The sequence below is a fragment of the Peromyscus eremicus genome, chromosome 17 (assembly GCF_949786415.1).
Source record: "Peromyscus eremicus chromosome 17, PerEre_H2_v1, whole genome shotgun sequence".
NCBI lineage: Eukaryota > Metazoa > Chordata > Mammalia > Rodentia > Cricetidae > Peromyscus > Peromyscus eremicus.
In genome coordinates, this window is record NC_081433.1 from 19,617,670 (window position 1) to 19,624,057 (window position 6,388).

Here is a 6,388-nt window from a genome sequence, read left to right on the forward strand (position 1 = left end):
TCTCAAATGCTGGGAATAAAGATGTGTGCCACCACTTCTGGCTCTGTTTCCAGTGTGGCCTTGAACTCACGGAGATCCAGATGGATCTCTGCCTCCCGAGTACTAGGATTAAGGGTGTGTGCCACCATTGTCTATCCCCTATGTCTAATCTAGTGGCTGGCTCTGTTGTCTGATCCCCAGGTAAGTTTTATTTGTTAAAGCTCAAATATCACCACAGGCCTGTGGTTCAAAGTCCCTGAGAACCAAGTTTTCCCAGAGTAAATATTGGAGGGGACACGTTGGACATGCTTGAGCGATGAGACTCAACCAGGCGGGGAGTTGAGAGTGGTCTGTGTAGGGAAAGGAGGCTTGCTGGCGTTTGCTGTAGATGCCAGAATTGAAATCCATGTCAGGGGCTGGAAAGATGACTCAGAGGTTAAGAGCACTGGCTGCTCTTCCAAAGGTTCTGAGTTCAATTCCCAGCAACCACATGGTGGCTCACAACCATCTGTAATGAGATCTGGTGCCCTCTTCTGGCCTGCAGGGATGTGTGCAGGCAGAACATTGTATACATAATAAATAAATAAATAAATCTTAAAAAAAAAAATCCATGTCAGAGGATGGGCTGATACCTCTCAGCAGAGTCTCAGCACTGGAGAAGCGGAGAAGAGCATCCTGGCTGTCCAGGGTACCTGAATCGGCATACTGAATGATCCGTCTTTAAAAAAAAGCAGAGATTGTGAGTGACACTAGACATACATTTCTGGCTCTCATGCATGTGCACACATGTGTGTGCACAAAGGAAATGCTGTGTTAGGAACTGCACAGTGAATAGCAAGGCGGGCAGTTGTAGTGGTAGTTTTCTCTGGTCCTGCCCAGCCCTGAGGTCGGGAGGAATCTCTCCCATCTGTGTCCCACAGCCGCTTGGTCCCAAGTAAACACACAGAGACTTATATTATTTACAAACTGTATGGCTTATGGCTTTAGCTGCTTGCCAGCTAACTCATCTTAAATCAATCATTTTTTTTTCTTTTTTTTTTCAAGACAGGGTTTCTCTGTGTAGCTTTGCACCTTTCCTGGAACTCACTCTATCCCAGGCTGTCCTCGAACTCATGGAGATCTGCCTGGCTCTGCCTCCCGAGTGCTGGGATTAAAGGCAACCCATTTCTATAAATCTATATGTTGCCACGTGGCTGTGGTGTATAGAAATGTTACCCACCAAACAAACTTTAAGAGTTTGGTGGGTAACGTTTCTATACTTTTTTATATGTGGCAGTGGCTAATGAGTATCGGAATTAGGATTCCAGTTGGTTTAGCCTCCAAGCTCAGGTTCCTTATACCACACTGAATGGAAACGAAACCTGAACTGTTAGCAGACGGTTGTTGGTTGGAGTTGTCAGAACAAAGTGGGGACTCATGTTGAGAAGGGATCTAGAGTCATCCAGGGGCTTAAGGGGGTCTCTTGGGATTGGGTTCGAACTGGGGATAGCAGAGACTTAAGGACGGTTAGTATTGAGAGCCTATTGTGTGTGATGCCTTTTGTGAGTTCAGATAACCATTAGGGGGTTGTGCCATGTGTGGTTCCTTTTTTGCACTCTCATTGGGAAGTCAAACCTGGCTTCCTGGAGATATGGCCGGAATTTAGCAAAGCCAAGTTCCCCCACCCGGCTGGAGGACACATCCCTTTAATTTGTCTAGGAAGAGCCGGCAGCCCAGTGAAGGCAGGAGAGATCCCTGTACAATTAATTAGCTGGAGCAAAGACAGCTGTCACCCATCTGCAGGAGGTCAGTGGGCATGAGAAGGGAGGAAATCACTTCCTGAGATCACGTCTTCATCATCAGACTGCCCTCTCCATCCCGTGTGTGTGTGTGTGTGTGTGTGTGTGTGTGTGTGTGTGTGTGTGTGTGTGTGAGAGAGAGAGAGAGAGAGAGAGAGAGAGAGAGAGAGAGAGAGAGAGAGAGAGCGCTAGCTTGCACAAGGCCCGAGATTCTGTCCCCAGCACTACATAGACTGGGCATGGTGGTGCATGACCCGAAGTGGAAGCAGGTGGATCAGAAGTTCAAGGCCTTAGCAATTTGAGGCCAGCCTGGGATAAATGAGACCCTGTCTTAAAAACATGACACTATAAGATCAATAAAAAGAATAAATAAATGATAGCACAAAGGTCGGGGGTGGGGGGCGTCCCTGAATTTTACACAGTACAGGGCTGTGACTGGAATGTGTCCAGCAGGGAGAGTGGAGGTGGAGGCAAATCCTTCCCCAGCTGGTTTAGAGGCCACAGCACAGAAAGCTGTGTTTTAGGTATCTAAGTTCCCTCAAACTTCAGAGCAGATTTTGGTTTCACCTCGATACTTGGCTCCGTGCTGCCATCTGCTGGAGGAGTTTATCAAAGTCAGGACTACACGCATCTCTCAGATAAGGTTATTTCATTTCGGGGGTCATTAGTTGAAAGTGAGGGTGCTGTGTGTACCGAAGACTTCAGGACTCTCTCTCTGTTGATCATACGCACCGGACCCTCACGGCAGGAAGAAGGGGGAGGAGCTTCAGAATGTTGCCGCTACCCACTCTTGGCTTGGGATAAGCTTGTCATGATCGTGTTTCCTCATTGGACCAAGCTGGACCCTGCCTGTGGCCGAACTGCCTTCTGATTGGCTGACCACTCAGGCCGGCAGTGACCAGCTAACTCCTCCCATGGCAACTAGGAACAAAATGTACTCGTGCGTGGCTCTTCCCAACCTGAGTATTAAAACCCTTTCTAAGGCATTTCATGCTCCAATCAGAGAAGACAGACTGCTTTCTAGAGAGAATTGGGATCCCGATGGTAAACAACAACATCAACAACAAACACTTTATTTTGCCTTACTGGTACTGGAATCATGACTATAACCGTGGTCACTTTTTTTTTTATTTTTTATTTTATTTATTTTTTTTTAAACAGGGTCTCATATAGCTCAGGCAATTCTCCTTGAACATCGGATTTTGCTGCCCCTGTTTGTCAGTTGCTAGGATCGTCCAGCACTGTTTCGCTTTCTGAGTGTTTAAAGAACAAACCTAGATCCCCATTCACGCCTGTTTTCTGGTTTTCCAGCTGAACCCCTTGGTTCCCTGTGACATTTCCAGAATACTAGAGAGCACAAGTGTCTTTTCAGCATTACTGCCTGTGGTAGTTTGAATGTAACTGGCCCCATAGCTCATAGGGAGTGGCACTATTAGGAGGTGTGGCTTTGTTGTTGTAAGTATGGCCTTATTGTAGGGAATGTGTCACTATGGGAGTAGGCTTTGAGGTCTCATACATGCTCAAGCCACATCCAGTGTTCCAGACCACTTCCTCTTGCCTGTGGATCAAAGATGTAGAATTCACAGCTCCTTCTCCATCACAATACCTGCCTGCACACCACCATGTCCCACTGTGATGATAATGGACTGAACCTCTGAAACTGTAAGCCACTCAATTAAATGTTTTCCTTTATAAGAGTTGCTGTGGTCACGGCGTCTCTTCACAGCAATAGAAACCCTAGCTAAGACAATACCCAAACAAAAAATTTTTATTTATTTATTTATTTTTTTAAGATTTATTATTATGTATACAGTGTTCTGCCTGCCTGTATGCCTGCAGGACAGAAGAGGGCACCAGATCTCATTATGGATGGTTGTGAACTACCATGTGGTTGCTGGGAATTGAACTCAAGTCCTCTGGAAGAGCAGCCAGTGCTCTTAACCGCTGAGCCATCTCTCCAGCCCTAAAAAGTTTTAAACCAACAAATTGTGTGCATTTGTGGGGGTGCTGTCTTAGTTAGGGTTTCTATTGCTATGATAAAACACCATGACCAAAAGCAGTTTGTGGAGGAAAGAGTTTATTTATTTCATCTTACATCTTAGAAGTTCCTTCACTGAGGGAAGCCAGGGCTGGAATTCAAGAATTCAAGGCAGGAGCTGATGAAGTGGCCAGCGGGGGAATGCTGCTCACTGGATTGTTCCACATGGCTTGCTTAGCCTGCTTTCTTATACAATTCAGGACCATCTGTTCAGGGTGGCACCGCACACAGAAGGCTGGGCCTTCCAATCAACCAAGAGAGCGTCTACAGGTTTGCCTACAAGTCAATCCTATGAAGACATTTTCTTAGTTGAGATTCTCCGTCCTCAGATGACTTCAGATTATGCCAAGTTGACAAAAACCAGCTAGCCAGGAAAACCATCTGTTGCCTCTTTTCATTGATGAGGAGTCTAATTCTTGCCCTACTTACCACCTTGAACCTGACAGCTTCCTTCATCTTTCTCTGGGGTTGAGGGTGGGCCACCCTGAGCAAGACACTCTCAGCCTGCCGGAGTGTGGTGATCTTGGCTTGTCTGCTGGCCGCCATGTTTAACTGTCCTCAGGTTGGCAGGTAGGTAAACAGCCACCTCTACAGTGCGCTCAGGTTCCTGGGTTCACCGTGGAGTAGTTCTCAGAGGGCTGTTCTTGAGCCGGGATCACAGAAGCTGAAATTGTGGTTAGTACTTATTACAGTTCATGCTGTGACCAGAACCTTCATTTTGAAAGATCATGCTACCATTTTTTCTCAGCTCCTCAATGAGGTAAGGGTTTGGACTTCTTATTTCCAGTCTCTGATAAACCCACATGGGCTGTCCCAGGTTTTTTGTTTGTTTCTTGTGCGACACAGCTTCATCCGACTGTAAGCCGCCTCATAGTGCCACGCAGCTTTCTGTTACTCAAATACCCAAGGCAGTTAACTCACGGAGAGTAAAGGTTTAATTTGCCTTACAGTTTTAGAGGGTGCATGACCATGCTGCTTTGAGACTCCGGTGAGATGTGGTGGCAGCGTGTGACTAAGCAAAATCTCATCGTGGGTGAGGTTAAGATAGTATGTTTTTATTATCAACTTGACCGGACTGAGCATCATTTAGGAGACAACTCTGGGTGTGTCTCTGAGGGGTTTGTAGAGCATTTTCACGGAAGGGAAGAATCTACCCTGGATGTGGGTAGCCTCGTGCTATGGGCTGGGGTCCTGGGCTGAACAGAAAGGGAGAAGGAAGCCAGCATTCATCCATCTTTGTTTCCCGAGTGTCTGCACTGTGGCCCGGCATAGCGCACGTCTGCTCCCATACACCTCCCCTCCCAAGATGCTCTAGTTTATGCTCTGTCACTGTGATAAAACGCTGATGAGGAAGAACAGGTTTATTTGGCTTCTACTTCCTGACACAGGCCATCACAGAGGAAAAGCTAGGGCAGGACCTTAATCAGGAGTGGAGGCAGGGACTATGGGGGAAAGGGGCTTTCTGGCTAACTCAGCTAGCTTTCTTATGCACTCAGGTCCACTGACCTAGGGGCATAGCCTTTATGAGCTGGACTCTTCTATATCAGTTAACAATTGAGAGAATTCCTTACAGACATATCCACAGGCTAACCTGATGGAGGTAATCCCCCAGTTGAGGCTGTGCCAAGTTGACAGCTGAAGCTAACTAGATGACTGTATCTCTTCTAAGGGAGAGTAAACCCCTCTGTGGTAGTTTGAATGTAACTGGCCCCCATAAGCACAGAGGGAGTGGCATTATTAGGAGGTGTGGCTTTGTTGGAATAGGAGGTATGACCTTGTTGGAGGAAGCATGTCACTGTGGGGGTGGGCTTTGAGGTGTCATATATGTCCAGGCCACGCCCAGTGCCTGAGTCCACTTCCTGTTTGCCTTCTGACCAAGATGTATACCGCACCATTTCTGCCTGCATGCTGCCATGCTTCCCGCCATGATGGTAATGGACTGAACCTCTGAAATTGTAAGCCGCCACCTCACTTAAACGTTTTCTTGTACGAGTTACCATGGTCATGATATCTCTTCACAGCAATAGAAGCCCTAACTAAGACACCTTCTGTCACTTGATGTCTGGTATGTTGTTACAACAGTGAGTGTAGCAGGAATCTTAGAGGGTCTTATTAATAAAATCAAACCCAGGGCCAGTTATTGGGGTGAAAACTGGAAGATCAGAGAGACAGAACAAGCCACAGCTAACCTCGCCTGGCCAACTTCTCAGCTGGTCTTGTTTCCTCAGACTGGAAGCCTCTGTGTCCTCATATCCGAATGGCTCTCAGCTGAACTGTGCTGTTAGAAGCCTGAAAGCTTAACCAGCCAAATGCTTCTAGTTTTTGGTCCTCACGCCTTATATACCTTTTTGTTTTTTACCACCACTCCCTGGGATTAAAGGCTCGCTTTCTGGGATTAAAGGCGTGTGTCACCATGCCTGGCCGTTTCCAATGTGGCCTTGAACTCACAGAGATCCAGAGGGATTTCTACCTCTGGAGTGCTAGGATTAAAGGTGTGAGTGCCACCATTTTCTAGCCTTTGTATCTAGTGGCTGTTCTGTCTCTGACCCCGGATAAGTAGCCTTGGAAAAGGAGACATTCATGTAGCCTGTGG